This window comes from Mytilus galloprovincialis, chromosome 12 (assembly GCF_965363235.1).
Source record: "Mytilus galloprovincialis chromosome 12, xbMytGall1.hap1.1, whole genome shotgun sequence".
NCBI classification, from domain to species: domain Eukaryota; kingdom Metazoa; phylum Mollusca; class Bivalvia; order Mytilida; family Mytilidae; genus Mytilus; species Mytilus galloprovincialis.
In genome coordinates this window covers 18,387,010-18,405,692 of record NC_134849.1, presented here as the reverse complement: position 1 = coordinate 18,405,692, position 18,683 = coordinate 18,387,010, and positions in this window count along the sequence as shown.

Genomic DNA, 18,683 nt, shown 5'->3' with positions numbered 1-18,683 from the left:
CCAGGACTAAATTTTGTATATACGCCAGACGCGCATTTCGTCTACAACAGACTCATCAGTGATGCTCGAATCCCAAAAAGTTAAAAAGGCCAAATAAAGTACGAAGTTGAAGGGCATTAAGGAGCAAAATTCATAAAAGTTTTGCCAAATCCAGATAAGGTATTCTACCTCAACTGCGGTACTACAATACATCAATATATTGAAATTTGTAACTAATCATGGTAAATATTATCAAATCTGATCTACCAAAAAAAAAACCGATGGTTTGATTATGTTAGACATTTTAAATATCTCTATCGAGTGTCCGCGTTTTGCAATACTTTTGGTCCTTTTTTGTTTATTAGTTCTTTCTCTTGTTTAACGCTTTGGCTGTAGAATATTCTGATCTAGAAGATCATTGAAAATACCAAAACGTTCGAAGCACGTATCAGTTACTGCAATAAAGAGATCATTAGTATTTTAAGACACAACCAAGCTTTTCATTATTTAACACATGGCAATCCAACATTCTAGATGATAAAGATAATCAACAAAATGGGGTATGTTATGAACATATAACAAAGTAAAAATCTTGTTTAATATACAAAAAATGTAAATAAGCCATGTGAATATGCGTACTTTGAAAAAGTAATATTGCCATACACGTTTAAAAGTGAATGACATCATTAACCTGAACATCAGACACATAAAGAGATCAATAAAATCAAATTCAGATTTATATGGAATAACATCACTTTAAAATAATCTACTGTAAAAGAGAAATGCGGATAATAGGAATTGACAAAATTTAACCGAAAAGTCACTTGTTCTTTCCTCTACATAATAACATGCCTGTACCTAGTCATGCATATGACAGTTCCATTCGTTTAATTTGTTTGAGCGTTTTATTTTGCTATTTGATTATGGACCTATCGTATTGAATTCTCCTCGGAGTTCAGTATCGTTGTGATTTCATTTGTTTTGTTAGCCACAATATACCACAGTATTCTTATGTTGCAGTACATGGTGACCATCTTTGTTATACAAACATACATAACAACCATGCAACATGTTATGATTTACTTGGAAATCTAAATATAAGGATACAAAAACATGAAATATCCACAGGGTATATCAGTAGACAGCATTGATAAACGTATATGTGACCTGTTTTTCCTCTCAGAAGGTCACTGATAATAAGTGTGGTTGTTATAAACCCTGATTGAAAACATTGTAGACAAATATTATCCGCTAGTGATGATCTTATCTTTCCACCTGCGTTACTTTTCGATCGAAAGAGACAAACATACATGATCATTACTGTCCATCAATATTTTTTTAAATATGTGTAGTTATACCATTCAAATGTTTAGTCCCTCCCTCTTGGTGAAATCGAACGCAGTAACATGGACAGTTTAGATTGGATTTGATATATTGACACCTTCCCAGAAGTAACGCGTTTATATAGTACGTGTATAGTACAACTAGTTTATATTATTATACGCGTTTACACAAAAGAATCATTTCAGCAGATACATGTATAGATACGGGTCTATTTTAACAATAAACGCGTATAAACGACAATATACGCGTTTTAAACAACAATATACGCGTATAAGTTGGTTTACAGCCTTATATACAACACAAATTGGTGTTATCTTTCGTCAAAAAATTAGGGGAAATCAAATGTTATGTTAATACTACTTTTTGTTATAAGACAATCTATTTGTTCTGAAAGTTCATGTTTTTTTTTACCAATGATTAAGAAGAAATATAACGTTGTTGTTCAACCTTATTATACGAAGATGTCATTTATAAACGAAATTTTAGCGTTAAGAATATGTTTTATTAAAATTTATGTATCAAGATTTCAATAGAAACATAGTAAATTCTTAACCATGAGACAGATATTGAAATAATAGTCTAATAACTAATCGAAGAATTCAGATGTGGACAATCACTCATCTAAAGAGTATCTGTATAAATTGATCACCTGTTGAAAAAAAATTATCCTTATGTATTTACAAATTGTACAGATAAACAGATGTTAGTATGCCCATTATCCATGATATGAAAAACAAAATTCTAGCTAGGAAAACGTTCCCGTTGTGAAGCTTAACTTGGAAAACCCGATTGTTACTTGGATCACATGCATTGCGATACTTTTTTTTCAATAACACCACTCCTTTCGAGTTCATGATACTTAGATGAAGCTTTCAAATTGTAATATGACCCTTCAAACATTTGGGTGAACTGATGCTTGGTATCATCTTTTCTTTGTTTTTTATTTCATAAAGTTTGCATAGGCTTTCAACTTGTTTCTTTTCATCAAATATTTACATTACTATTTGTTATCATTATGGTTTTCTAGCTCGCATCATCTCTAATTTGATTCGTTTTTGATACCGTATTATTTATCGTGGTCTGTGCACCTTGTATAAAGTTGCTCGTATGCAACATACTTTATATTTCCTTAGTGTATCCTTAAAAATATTGTTAGGATATTGATACATTGTTTTTTTTGTTTGTTTTTTATTCTTTACAAATGTTGTCGTGTTTTGTAAGTATACAATGATAACAGATCTAGATAAACAAGAAACATACACATTCTAGTCATGAAGAATACGTATATAACTATTTAGTAAAATTAAACGTTTTACCGTCAATTTTCAAAGTAAATAGTTTATTCATTGTTAAATATCCTTGCAAATAAACTCATCATATATACCAGGATTAAATTTAGTGTTTACGCCAGACGCGGGTTTCGTCTACAAAAGACTCATTAGTGACGCTCGAATTCCACAAAGTTAAAAAAAAAATAAAAATAAAGTACGAATTTGAAGAGCATTGAAGACCAAAATTCCTCAAAGTTTTGCAAAAAAAAGCTAAGGTATCTATTCCTGAGGTAGAAAAGTCTTAATATTTCAAAAATTCTAACCAAAATTTTGCAAACAGTTAATTTATAAATATTACCGTATCAATGATAACTGGTTTTGTAAAAGTCCCTCTCGCCATCATGTATACCAAGCCAAATAAACCACAGTACGACCACTTATGATTATTGCATGAGACGAAACATTTTCTATGTTCTTTTACTTTACAAATGTACTTATCTAAAGCTACTGATTTTGAAGACAGTTAACAGAATATGATATTATAACTCAGTCAGTCAAAATCAGCTGCAATATATTTATCCGTAATAAGAACATAACAGCAATGTACGTTGTAGTCTGAACCGTTTGATCGTGTCAACGTCTGAAATCACGTTAAAAATGATAAAATATTTGTACAATATACCCTTACATTCGAAAAAAAAATCCATTAAAAAACCTGCATGACTGTTATATGCGTCTAGTAAGAATTATTTTCCTATGAAAATGTGGGTTACAAATGATTTTAATTCTAATATACCTATTTTCGTCAACCAGTATAATCACAGTATATCTACTTTTACAAACGCATTAAAATGCACAAAATGGGCTGTTCGTGTCACGCCCCCTTTAAACGACCTACTTTATATTCGATTACAAAAAAAATAATATTTTCTTATATTGTTAAAAATAAATTGAACTGATTAATATTTTGTTATTTTTGTCACGCGGAAACAACAACGTAATCAGCTTGGAATGAGTAAAAACGATGATGTATGCTGCAACAAAATGTGTTTATTTTATTTATTCTGCATTTTTTGTGCAATGTCGATGTCATCGTGGAACACTTTTCCGTAATCAGGGTTGAAAATTAGTTTGAAATGTGTGTTACAATTTTATAAGACTATCAATGTATAAATTAAAAGCTGTATAAAAACATTAGAAGATCAATTTCAAAAAAAAATATAAACTTTTTGTATTCGGCACAAACAGTTTCTCACCCTCATACAGTATAGATCTATCGAAAATTTTATCACGGTGTTGTTTACAAAATGAAAGAAGCAAGTCATTTTATAATCATAATGTACGCCAAATACAAATTTTGAATACAAAACCTGAATCTAGAATATTCCCCAACAAAAAGTAAACGATACAATCAAGATACTTTGCTTCATATTTTAAAAGCTGTCAGCCAATTTGATAAAAATAATATTGGAATTTTGGTATCTTTATTGTATGACAGTGACGTCATGTTATATATTCATGCACTTACGGTTCGTTTTACGTCTAAAAAGTGTATTTAGACTGCGACGAATTAACATAACATAGGGCGCATCCATGATGAAAAATGGTTAAAACATTGGGTCTTAATACATTTCTTTAAGGTTTATGACCCCTTCTATAGCCATTTTTGTACGAATTTTTCAAACTTCAATTGTATCAAAACTACAGATGTAATGAATAATAGCGATAGGCCATTTTGCACATATGCCAAAGGGAAACTTGATGCAAAGTATTATTGTTTATTGTTTCATTGCATTTAATAGAAAAAGAGTACTTTGTGGCAAATAAACCAATATTTTTATAGAAAATCTATAGCCTTTAATACAGAGATTTTTGTTATAAAATTTGAAACATAGATTACTCACTTGCTTTTCTATGATGTGTCAGAGTTTTTGTTTTACAAAAAGTTCTAAGCAACCTGTAAATTCCAAAACGCCTCGTGCTGAGTCACTAAAGTCGAGTACGCCCTAAAAGGTGTACTTGATTTGGTCCATGTTTATATTTGTTTTAACCAATAGCTACATTGATAAACTCGTTTTAAGGAAATCAATACTAGCAATGCATGCAATAATCTTATATCTATCAGTCATGAAATTGCCAAATATGAGGGTAAAAAGATAAATGCTGTGGATTTTCTATAAAATTTCCATATTTTTAGCATTGAATCAACACAAGGGTACATAATCCTTAAAACTTGCATTTCACGAAAAAAAAAAGTACGAGGTGATATGAGGAAGTCATCAGAACATTTGTAACATTGATGTAGTACTTAACTTTTTTAAAACAAGTAGTCATAAACAGATTCCAAAATATGTGAAATTATTTCATCTTTCGTACTTCAGCTCTTGAATGGGTTAAACTTTTTCCGTTTCCTATTTGAATTATACAAGAGAAACCATACCTTTCATTACTATTCAAAATGTGGAGTGAATATAAAAGAACTGCAAATTTAAATACTTAGTATATCTTTTGTATATCGGTATAGATTAAATACTTACCTTTCTTTGTCAATGATTTGTTAAATCAATGTGTTCTTTGCTTGTTACGTCATTCTGTATACGATGAAACGAACAACAAGTTGATAACATTACTTACAGACAATCAACGAATCGCGGAAATTATAACTTTAATAGAAATAAAAACAAAATACAATTATCTTATGCTGGTTTGTTTTGCCTCTTTCTGATGTAATAATCGTACAATCTTAAATGTTTTCAAACATTAAACTCATTCTTTAAAATACCCGCGCTTTTGTAACTTTATCAAGTTCAGGAAGTAGTTCTGAAATCAATATAGTTATCATGTGACCATGTTCTTATGACATTGTTTATGACCTTAGACGACTGATTGGCAATTATAAAGGTATTATAATCTTCAAGTAAATTTTTAAAGTTTTAATATCATTTTGTTACACTTAATATAAAACCCTTTTAAATCGATTGAATCGTTACAAACACAGCATTAATTAGCCTTACCATGTGTGTGTGTGTATATGTGTGTACAGATAGTTTTTATGACTAACGTGTTATCTAACTAGGTTATACATTTTCTATAGATTTTGTATGATTAAATATATAGTTTATTATGAATGTCCTTACAATTATGGTCTTTGTTTGCTTGTAATTTTTTAAACAAACAATAGTATCAACGGTTGGTTTATAAGCTGTATTAGAGGTCGGTCTTTTACAAACGTATCAACCGTATCGTATACGTTGACGTATCCGCATCTGCAGATATATCAAAAAATATTATGTGAATCCGAGCTTATTATAAGAGCATTTGCATTAATCAAGTATTTGTTGGCGTATCCGTATCGGCGTATCGTATAAAACGTTTATGAGGAAAGGATAAATTAAGTCAAGTAGGTCCCGATGAAAATATTTTATAATGCATTTAATTTTAATTGAGATCGGGGTTAAGTCATTATTGTAAACAAATCTGTTCGATACGTATACGTCGATCCGTGCACGTATCTTGATACGTGAATAATGCAAATACTCTATTAAGACCATGCTTCATTTAAGGTTCATTTGGACCCTTCGTCTAAAATGGCCGTATTTTCACCTTAAAATTTACTCTGAGTGCAGACAAACCTGTACATCTGGAAAAGTTTTAAGGCATAGCATGCCCTAGATAAATACATTTCAAATATGTTTTATGTTTTAGAAAAATAAAAACTTATCCGGATTTTGCAGTGCACTTTTTTCATTCATCCAGAAGGTACCAAAATAAACTAAGTTGAGCAAGAGGTTTGAAATCTTCCCCACAGGTAATATTTGAAATGAGCTATTTTGTTTGGCATGGACAATAGATGGACAAACGATACCTGACAATAATTGGTGATTTAAACTGTGTACCGGAGTGGACCATATCAAGCAAATCTCAACTGTTTGTTAATTTTATCATCTTCTGAAAAAAAGTGCACTGCAAAATCCAGTTAAGTTATGAATTTTCTGAATCATACAATGCATTTGAATAATAGTTATCTAGGGCATGCTATTCCTTAAATCTTGTCTATATGCACAGGTTTGTCTGTACTCAGATTAAATTTTGAAGTGAAAATGCAGCCATTTTAGCTAAAAGATCCACATGAACCTTAGAAAAAAACTAATTGGAATCTCTTCACAACAATCAAACATACACGTTCAATATTTGTCAAAGTGGTGTTTTGTAAAAAAAAATATAAGGCGTTCTAGAAACAACTTTTACATGCCCTTAAAAAGGAGCCAATGTAGGGCAGGTACACAAATATCGTACACAATCCTTTAACAATCTAGTTAAAAAAATATTTCAAGATCTTACATGAATAAACAAAAAAAAATTAATTAAATGTACTAATTATATATATGTAAGGAACTTTGAATATTGTTCATTTGCGATTTTATCATAAAGGTTATAGAAAAGTACTGAGTATCACTCTATTTGTCAAATAACCATTTGGTTCAACGTGAGCACAAGTTCATACACTAACAGACGATTTTACCGTATTCACTCCTATCATGCCAGTTAACTGTTCCAACTTTCCGGAATATCTTTAAACGTTGGGTTACATATTCCACAAAAACTCGATATTTCCTAATTGTTTTGTAAATTTCTGCATTAGAAATTAATCAGTCGCCCATTTGCATTATTGAAAGTACATAAAGTAAAGCTCGGGTTCACATACTGTTTTTTGGTATATCTGTAGATGCGGATACGTAAACGTATATGATACGGTTGATACGTCTTTAAATGACCGACCTCTAATATAATATAAAAATATAACATAGACTAATTCATTTAATCACAATCTTTTCATTTAAATATATATGAGATAATAATGAATATGATAGAACATGAACATTCATGTTCATAGCTGCCTGTCAAACTATAATTACCAGGCTTCTCACAAAAGAAATCATAGTTACTCAATTTTATTACGGCACAATATATACACAAGACAAACAGATATATTTCACAGCACAGGACAAACACTCGACTATACCACTGACAGTCACATATAACATGTAAAGTTATTGTTAAAGAGCAACTATAGCGTCTAGCCATTAGAAATGATAAATATATTCATCCAAACAGCTCGAATAAACACATGAGCTAGCCACAGTATACACAAGCACATCTTATAAATAAGTACATAAAATACATTAAAATTCATAACTAACACATTTGTATGCGGCGGGTGGGAGGGTAAATAATTTCAATGAAAAATTTCAAATGTACCGCGAATCCCGAAACAAAGAAATATATAAGAGCGTCCTGTACCCAGGTAACAAATTGACCAATCAAAATAAGGAATACTCGGAACAATTTCTTCCGAGTAAATGTAAACAGTGATTCACGTGGTAATTGTCCATTTTTATAAAATCAAAAATTACACAATTACCAGGCTGCTCACAAAAGAAATCAAAGTTACTCAATTTTATTACGGCACAATATATACACAAGACAAACAGATATATTTCACAGCACAGGACAAACACTCGACTATACCACTGACAGTCACATATAACATTAAAGTTAATGTTAAAGAGCAAATATAGCGTCTAGCCATTAGAAATTATAAATATATTCATCCAAACAGCTCGAATAAACACATGAGCTAGCCGCCAAGCCAACGGCCGCCAAAAAATAAACAAACAACTGTGTTGAACAAAGAATCAAGCAGATTAATTTTAACTATCATATAAACAATACACAATTTAAGCTTGTTAATCTAGCATGCAAGAAATAATATCAAGCAAAAACTAAATAATTAAAGCAAGCAAGGAAGAAACAATATCAACCCTGAACATAAACTTTTCTCCATACAAGAAACAATATCTCATATGAAAAGAAACAGCACCCAACAGTGTGAACAATACTCACTGAAAAGAGTCCCTTACCTGCAATATAAAATAAAAATATTAGTACATATTAATATAAATAAACCTAACTACATCTTAACCAAACAATCTTAAATAATACCAATACATATTAAGGAAAATAAAATAAAAATAATCCAAATTTTTAGTATGGAAGAAATAATATCGACCATAAACTAAAAAAAAAAAACCCAAAGGAAGTATGGTAGAAACATGAAATTCAACCATATCTAATCCTTTAACTCCACTTGAGAAATTCATCTCAAATGACAAGTCAACCTATCTAAATTAAATGAGCAACCCTTTTTTTAAAATATAAACCTAACTGCCTTGTACCTTCACAATTGAGATGTAAACCACCATCGTTATAAGAAAAGAGCTCCACCTTTGGCTTTCCACATTTCAAAAAATATTTATACGAATGAATGAATTCGACTTCATAACTCAAACATAAATTTAACAAAGCCATATTAACATCCTTTATCTTCTGACCAGTTTCCTCAAAATCAACAGGACGAGGAAGAATACCAGACAAAGCAATAACCATAGAAGGAAACAACAACTTGGCGGTAGAAATTAAATTACAATAGGCAGACTTAAACTGATCAATAGATAAAATATGAATATCATTGGTACCACAATGAATAACTAAACATTTATAACCTTCATAAATACTCCCCTTGTTCTTGTTAAACTGATAGGATATTTCTCCAATGGAAGCCCCCCGAAACGCATAAACATCCGCATTCTCAAGCTTCACATATTTTGCGATTGAGTCTGACACTATCAGAAAAGTTCCTGGTTCTACAAAGAAACGATTTAAATTAGTAACCTAACAAGGAGACACTCTTCGACATCATTTGCGAAACTTGCAGTTTCTGTTCCAAAGTAAATTCTAAATACTTGTTATAAGCATCACTATGCCAATCTCCATGAAGTTGAATTAATTATGTAGAAACCTCAGCATCAAAAGCTAATGTTGCCCCCCTCTTCTAAAACTATGAGTAGAGTAAAATAAAGAGTTACGACCTGTTTTTTGTATTAAATATCGAAGCTTATTTTGATACTCTTTATAAGTAATGGGTAGAATGCGCCCCATTTTAACTTTACAAAATGCAGGATCCTTTTTAACCGCAGGAATAGCTTTGATCATATTCTTGTATGCATTAACCGGACATAAAATACTCCCCTGAATACTAGAAATGGGAATTCTCAACTTTCTTTGTCCAAACTGAATTGTTTCAGACCATTTCAAAATAATTATTAAAACATCATTCTCAATAATAATATCCCCTCTACATAATTGCTTATTTTCATCAAATTCTTTTTCTGAATTTGGAACAAGATAAGATTTTCTACTCATCATAAAAAAGGCTAACAAAAACAAACTCCAGAAAGTTTTATCCTGGGTGTCATTTAAATCCATAAACTCATAAATTTGTTTTAAAATCAAAGGAGTTATAGGAAGCGCTTTCCTTGGTAAATAAGGATTTAATCTCTGTAAACCTTTCAATGTAAGTTTTAACGAAAAACTTTGTAAATAAGGAAACTCCAAATCATTGTATAAATGCAATAATCTTATTCCATTTAAATAATTTTTAATAGAATTCACCGATTTAAAAGACCTGCTCAAAAATTGAGCTTACAAACACACAGTATTCAAAGATGCTGGTAAAAATTTAAAACCAAAATAAATACAAAATGTTAAAAAAGTCCTCCACTGAACTTTAATGTTTTCAAAAGTGCCATGCGCAAAGGCTGACTTGCACGATGTCTGTTGATCCACTTTCAACAAATTCAGCTGTAAATCTACAATAAATTACCAATCATGAGTAAACTGAAAAAGACCTGAATAGACAAATTTCTCAAAACATTTACCTAATCTCACAACAGGCAATTCATAAAATAAGTCTTCAAATCTTGAATCAGAATGCCATCTTGACAAAATATCTGCTGTTCTATTTTCAACTCCAGGAAAATGAACAGCCTTAATTTCAAAATTATACTTTGCAGCATAAAACAAAATTTCTCTTAAACAACATTGCATATATGCATCTCTAGTACAATCAGAGTTCAAAACCAACACAGTAGATTGATTATCACATCTCACTAAAATCTTTCTATTTACAAAATGAATGTACACTCCATACTTCAACACAAATCATCAAAGCAATCAATTCAAATTGATTTATATGTAAATTCAAATCCATCAAAAAGGAAGGAAATTGAACATGAAAAAACTCTCTTTTTTTCAAGAAACCAACCTCCACATCCACTCAAAGTAGCATCCATCTCCAATATTTCATCTGGCTGAGACCAATCCTCTAAAGCCATCATAGAAACACCATTGTAAGACTTTAAAAAATGATACCACCAAAATAATCTTTTCTTATATACAAAGGAATAATATGGTCACATTTGTCATCTGGTAAACTACGAAGCCAAGTAAGCAACCTAGAAACAAAAAGCCTTCCTGGTCTTACACAGTTAGATACAAAATGTAATTTACCTAACAATGACTGTAACTGTTTAACTGTAGCAACCAGTAAATTTAACCAAGTCTTTACCAACAATAAAATCTCTTCCACTCTCTCAGTTGTTACAGAAATTGTAAGTTCCGAAGTGTCCAATTTCACTCCTAAAAATGTCATAACCGTACTTGGAGAGCTCGCCTTCTCCACTGATTCTTCAAGACCACAACTGTCTAAAAGTCTACCTAATAAATCAAATACAACATTTGCATCTTCTGATTTTTCTGCTCCAGCAAAATCATCTAAATAATTTAATAATAAATAACCAGACTGCTTCATCATGTAAACTACAGATGAAGTCACTCTCTGGCAAATATGAGCTGATGACCTAAGTCACATACTTAAAACTCTATCTACAAAAATGTGATTTTTCCAATGAAATCCAACAAAATTAATATCTCCAGGATCAATTGGAATTTGGCGATAAGCCCGCTTCAAGTCCCTCTTAAAAATACCACAATTTCTACCTTTTAACTTAATAAGATTAACAAAATCATCTACAGATGGATAAGTCAAATTAACTGACTCACCCAAATAAATATCTTTATCAATACCTGTATTAATACAATTTTCAGAAGGAAAACTTAAATCTAGTATTACCCTTCTTTCACCTGGTGTACTCTTTGGAACTGAATTTAAAGGAGATAACACTAATGAAGAATATATAAAAGGGTTCACTTCTAAAGGCCCAATAACCGCTTTATATTCTAACTCCTTTTTCAAATACTTCAAAATGAAATCTGGAAAATCTCTGGCCCCGCTATGATTACGCGGCTTTTTGATATCTACTATATCACCTGCTGTATAACCAATAGGAAAACCAAATTCTAATAAGTCACACAAAATGTGATCATTATAATCAACTAACATAGATCTAAAAAAATCTATTTTTAACTTTAAAAAAACTGGTATTTTACAACCTTGATAATTCGATAAACCTGACAATTTAATTTCTCTCTGAATATCCACAAAATACTGCAAATCTAAAGAATTAACATTCAAATCACAAATTAAACACTTTTTGTGTTTATGACAAAATTCATCAATTTTTAAATTCAAAGCTGATTGAACTGATAAAGATTTATTTACCACCCTTTTACTAGAAATTCTATAATTGTCATTATTAACTGTACAAGTATCAAATTTAGAAACCTCTATTGACTTAGAGAATTCACCTTTATCAATCAGCATTTTATCCTTATTTGAATCTAACCGTAACCATTCAGGATAAAAAGTATCTATCACTTTTGAATTAAAATTCCCAATGCTATTAACAGCTTTTTCTAATTCTAGTCATGGCATATGAGGACAAGCCGATGAACTCTCTGGATGTTTCATTTTAGCCTTATCCTCCCTTAAACATGTGGCACAAATGTGCTGGACAAATCTACTTTTGCCTGCAATATCCAAATTATGTCCATCCTTCGAAATATTACATTTATTTCTCTGATACAAAGGACAATACCAAACTTTTCTATCAAAATTCTTTTCAGACGATTTATCTGAATATTTACTTGCTGTTTTATTCAACACTTTCTTTCCTATTAACATTCTAACCTCTAACAGCTTTACCCATGCTGCATAAAAATTTAACAGTACAGACCATTCAAATTCACTGGCATAATAACAAATTTTGTTCAATAATGATAATCTACCTTCTCTTTCTTTTTTACTAATTTTACAATGCCTTATAATTTCTAGTTCTCCAGCACAAAACTGACTCATAGTTAGCTGTCTAAACTCCACAGCCTTTCTATTTGTAAACTCATATTTAAGCTCAGATTGAGGCCAGTTCATCTTAATTTTAACTTTATCATGGGGTCTATCTTTGATACCTGATCTGACCTTCTTTTTCTTATGCTTATTTTTCTTTTTATGTGTAGTTTCACTATCAGAATCAGAACTAGACAAAACATTTTGCTCTGACCCACTACCCGTACTACTATCAGAACTTGAACTACTACTTATAGAAGAATCAGACTCTGAGTTAGACTCTGTGGCTAGCATTTGTTTCATATGTTTATCTACAATTTTCTTAGTCTTTGTATCTTTTCTCAAATGTTTAATATTTAAATTAGAAAGTTCATCACCTTTGCTATCTTTAACTGAGTCTTTGTCTTTATCTTTATCTTTATCTTTATCTTTACCTTTATCTGTATCTTTGCTTTTACCTTTATCTTTGCCCTTCTTAGACTGTTCCACCTTCTTGCCGGATTTCTCCTTCTTCGGCTTAGAAGCCCCTTTTAACTCGAGCTCCTCCAACTCCTCCAATTCCTTCATTCTCTTCTCTATTTCCTGTCGTAATTCCACCTTTCTCTTCTTGTTCTTCATTTCTTTCTCCTTCTTCTTAACTTCCTTGAGTTTCCTCACCATTTCTTTTGTTTCTTCATCAGTGTCCGACTCCTCTGAATCCATCTAAATCGAAAGACGATCTTTCAGATCTTCAAAATCCGCCTTTGACATACTGTCATTTCCACCAGTCGCACCGTGCACAAGCTCGTCACCAACCTCCGATTCTCCGGTAAGTGCATCTGACTGCATCCCCAGTTGATCGAAAACTCTGTAATTAAAACTCTTCTTGACACGCCTGGGTAAAACTGCCCGGAATTCCTGGTTAGCGCTACTCATGTAAATAATTTCAATGAAAAATTTCAAATGTACCGCGAATCCCGAAACAAAGAAATATATAAGAGCGTCCTGTACCCAGGTAACAAATTGACCAATCAAAATAAGGAATACTCGGAACAATTTCTTCCGAGTAAATGTAAACAGTGATTCACGTGGTAATTATCCATTTTTATAAAATCAAAAATTACACAATAGCGCAATATTCCAGAATCACATGTCAGTTTTCTTTTTGATCAAGCTCTCCAAATGCTTGGGTTCTTTTACACCATCAGCTTTCAAATACTAGGCTTTTACCGTTTCAAATCAAGGTAAATCCAGAAAAGCACTTTGGACGTATGAAATTTTTAAAGTTTGTTTTTTTTTTTTAAATAGGTAATAAGGTTAACACAGATTTTTAAGACATATTCTCATATGACCTTCTTCAAACGCTTTGAGTACACAACCGTGGTAAACTACGAGCATATTGGTTTGGCTCTTCCGAACATACTCCCACGTCATATGCATTTTTATGAATGAGCTTCACGACGTCATTGGATGATGACGGAATAATATAAGCATTTTACGGGAAAATGCACAGTTGTAAACAAGAGTGCACACGCTGAAATGTCTCGCCTTCTTAACAAATCATTTATATTATGTTGATAGTCCTAAATATAAAACTTAATTACAACTGTCACACAAACTTAACATTAACCAAGAAAACTAAACATTGACCAATTACCATGAAAATGAGGTCAAGGTCAGATGAACCATGCCAGGCAGACATGTACAGCTAACAATTCTTCCATACAACGACTATATTTGACCTATTGCTTATAGTTTAAAAAAACAGACCAAAACACAAAAACTTAACACTGAGCAATGAACCGTGAAAATGAGGTCAAGATCAAACAAAACCTACGCGACTAACATATATATCATAAAATATTTCCTTACACCAAATATAGTAGACCTATTGCATACAGTATAAGAAAAACAGACCAAAACACAAAACACTTTACTATGACCACTGAACCATGAAAATGAGGTCAAGGTCACATGATACCTGCCAGTTGGACATGTACACCTTACAGTCCTTCCATACACTGAATATACTATCCTATTGCTTATAGTATCTGTGATATGGACTTGACCACCAAACTAAACCTTGTTCACTGATCCATGAAATAAGGTCGATGTCAAGTGAAAACATATACAGTTATCCTATTACTTATAAAAAGAGAGAATTTAACATAACAAAAATCTTAACTTTTTTTCAAGTAGTCACTAAACCATGAAAATGAGGTCAAGGACATTGGACATGTGACTGACGGAAACTTCATAACATGAGACATCCATTTACAAAGTATGAAGCATCCAGGTCTTTCACCTTCTAAAATATAAAGCTTTTAAGAAATAAGCTAACGCCGTCGCCGCCGCCGCCGGATCACTTTCCCTATGTCGAGCTTTCTACGACAAAAGTCGCAGGCTCGACAAAAACGAAGATCAACATATAAAATATTAAGCATAAACATGATAAAGAGCCAATCCGTAGTAAGATCAGTATACATTTAAGCCCCCATGAATTATTCATTTATTTATGTCATGTCCCACAAGGTTCCATATATATAGTTTTAGAAAGCTTAATTAGTGACAGTTTAAACAAAAGAGTAAATCTTGAATATGTTTTCCTTACCATTGGTTACCTTAAGATTTTACTAAATTCTTATATAGATACCAAGATTTGGTTTTAAGTTTTTAATACTAACAAGATACATATTTTGTAAGTAATACATTGATCAACCTGATCCATTGTTTCTTCGATCTCTTCGACACACAAGTGACGCTCCAATTGTTCAGGCCAAATCAAGTAATCTGGTTCCAAAATGCTTAATATTTGAAATAATTTGTAAGCAGTTGTAAAGACAAATTTACCATTGAACAATAACACAATTACGGGGATGAATAACTACAGAGCACTGTACGAATTGTTATTGAAACTAACTACGAGTACTGCGATGGGTTCTGTACGTCATGTGTTTTACATAAGTACTTGTCGTTTTTCAACTCATATTTAACTTATTTGTTTATGGTCTTTTTTTATTGGGTTCTGTTACACCATTGTCCTATATCTGGGATTATATTAGCGCTCACAAACATGTTTAACCCAGCCAGGAGTCTGTAATTCAGTGGTTGGCGCGCGTTATACCGTATTTGTTATATTTGTTTTTCGTTCATTGTTAGCTGACAGACCTTTGTGTGCAATGTTGTATACCGTCACATGACTAATGATTGCTCAAATCCATTTTATTTTGATACTTGTCTAATTGGCAAGCACACCACATTTATTTATTTTATATAAATTCATAACAGAGCATATGTTTAACAGTTTGTTATTTATTGAGCTTATATCCCTATATTCCTTTTTGAGGTTCTTGATATTACTTAGTAGTGTTGGTATATAGTTGGAAAAGTGAGAATTATCAGATTATTTTTTTTTATCATAATTACATTTTCTAGGTTCCTGATTCACTCGTGGTCATATGTTCAACATATGGAAATTTAAAGATATGTTTATTTTGTAGTATGGCTAGTAATTGGACTGTGTGCGGCGTCTGTGAATTCCGGAACATACAAAAAAAATCAGTTGTGTGGTGTTCAGAATGTGACGAGGGCCTTTGTGACGAATGTAAAGAACATCATAGTGCTGTAAAATCATCTCGAAACCACAGCGTTATCCCTATCACAGAATACCAGAAACTGCCCTCCAATGTATTAGAAATAACACAAACATGCCAAATACACAATGAACAATATCAAATATTCTGTAAGAAACATGACTGCCCGTGCTGTAGAAGATGTGTCATAGAGACGCACAATGATTGTAAAGATTTGACGGCCATTGACGACATCATCCATGATATCAAATCATCAAATGCATTTCTTGAGTTAGAAAAACAGCTATCGGAATTGTTAGAGAATGTCAAAAGAGTCCAGAATGATCGTATCAAAAATCTTAAAGACCTTAAGGAAGAGAGAGACATGATTGCACATGATATCGAGCAAACCCGTAATAAGATAAACGACTATCTAGATAAGATACAAGATGATATTCTGAAGGAACTAGCTTTTATCGAAGAAAACGAAGGCAAAAACATTAAGCAGTTGTTGTCCTTGATTGAAGAGAATGAAAGAGAGATTACGGATGTACAACTTAATCTAACTAATATTAAAGAACACGCGTCAGATCTTCAAGCATTCTTAGCACTGAAGCACATTGAAAAACAGGTGACTGACAAAGAAGAATTTATCGAGTCAATTGTTCAAAGCGAGGACATGAAGACAAAGGTTCTTTCCTGTGTGGTTAATGACAAGGTGACGAATTTTGCTACTATTGGAAATTTTGGGTCCGTTGTTGTTAATTCAAAATCGTGTGAAGTTGTTATTACAAGAAACAAAAAACAACAAGCCCAGATGATCGTACCTATTACAATATCCGAACGCATTGATAATATCAAACTAAAAAATAAAATGAAAATTAATTTGCGGAGTGGGATTATCAGAGGTTGCGCTCTTCTCTCAAACGGAAAGATGATGTTTTGTTTTGGTGGTGTTAAGAACATAGTAGCATTGAATAGTAATGGTTCGTATGATTTTGAAATCAAACTGAATATAAACCCATGTGATATAGCATATAATGATGCAGACAATACCGCTGTCGTCACAAGTGGTTGGTCTGATGAACATGTTATTCACATCATTGACCTGAACAGTAGGAGCATTGCGAAATCTATGAAAGTAACATCAAATCCTTACGGTATAGCAATAAGAGAAAATACCCTTGTTTATTGTGACGGAGCTAAAGGGATAGTAGAAATGCACTCAAACGATGCATCAGGAAATACAATAGTTAGCTCAATAATGGCTTCGTATTCTTATGTTGCAGCGCAAAAAGACAGACTTTATTACACAAATAGAGAGGACCAGACGGTAGCATGCTACGATATTCATGGTGATCTTAAATGGCAGTTTAAGGATACAACCAATTTTAGATATCCCCAGGGTATATCTGTAGATGGTAATGGAAACTTGTATGTGGCTTTTAAACAATCTAACGCCGTTGTTGTTATAAGCCCGGATGGGAAATACTCAAGAAAAATATTATCAGCTAGTGATGGCCTGGACGGTCCACGTGCATTGCATTTTGAAAGAAAGAGTAATCAGCTTTTAGTCGCAAACGACAGTAACTGTGCTTTTGTTTATGATGTTTCCTAAAACGAGTGACATGCGCATTAAATTTATATGCAATAACTTAATATTTGACATATTATAGACATGTTTTATGAACAGTCATTGGTTTATTTGAAAAGTAAAATGAATAAATACTAAACAAATGTTAAATGAAACTAGAGTGCACTAACCAAACTTCAAAACAATGATACCTAATCACAATCTAATACATGTAAAATAAGCAAAAGTTTCAAAGTCAATAGACCATGACTGAGGGGGCAGGGCCAAATAATCTCCATGGAAATGAGATGTGCCAATGCTTATACAACTGCATACCAAATATGATTGACCTACCACTTGTGGCTCACCATAAACTATACCTAATCACAAACTAATACATTGTTGACGCCGACGCCGGAAAGAGCATACTCATGTCTCGCTTTTTGACTCCGTCAAGGCGGGACAAAAAACAACGAAATAACAGAACACAGAAGTGCAAGAAAAAACAAACAAAAATGCAAGATATATAGAAACGAAACTATTAGATAACAACTACCATATTCCTGACTTGGTACGGATCATTTTAAGAAAAATGGTGGGTTGAACCCGATTTTGTGTCAAACCTCCGCTTTATGGCAATGTTAAATTTTCCGTTTAAATGACAACATTACATGACGGAAAGTACAAAAACATCAAAGACAGAGAAATACATAAATAAATAACATAATAGAACATTTAGGCATGTTAACCACATATATCATGGCTATCCACGGATAACTAAAATAATTTAGGACAGTAAACAGAAACAGCTCAATAGAATT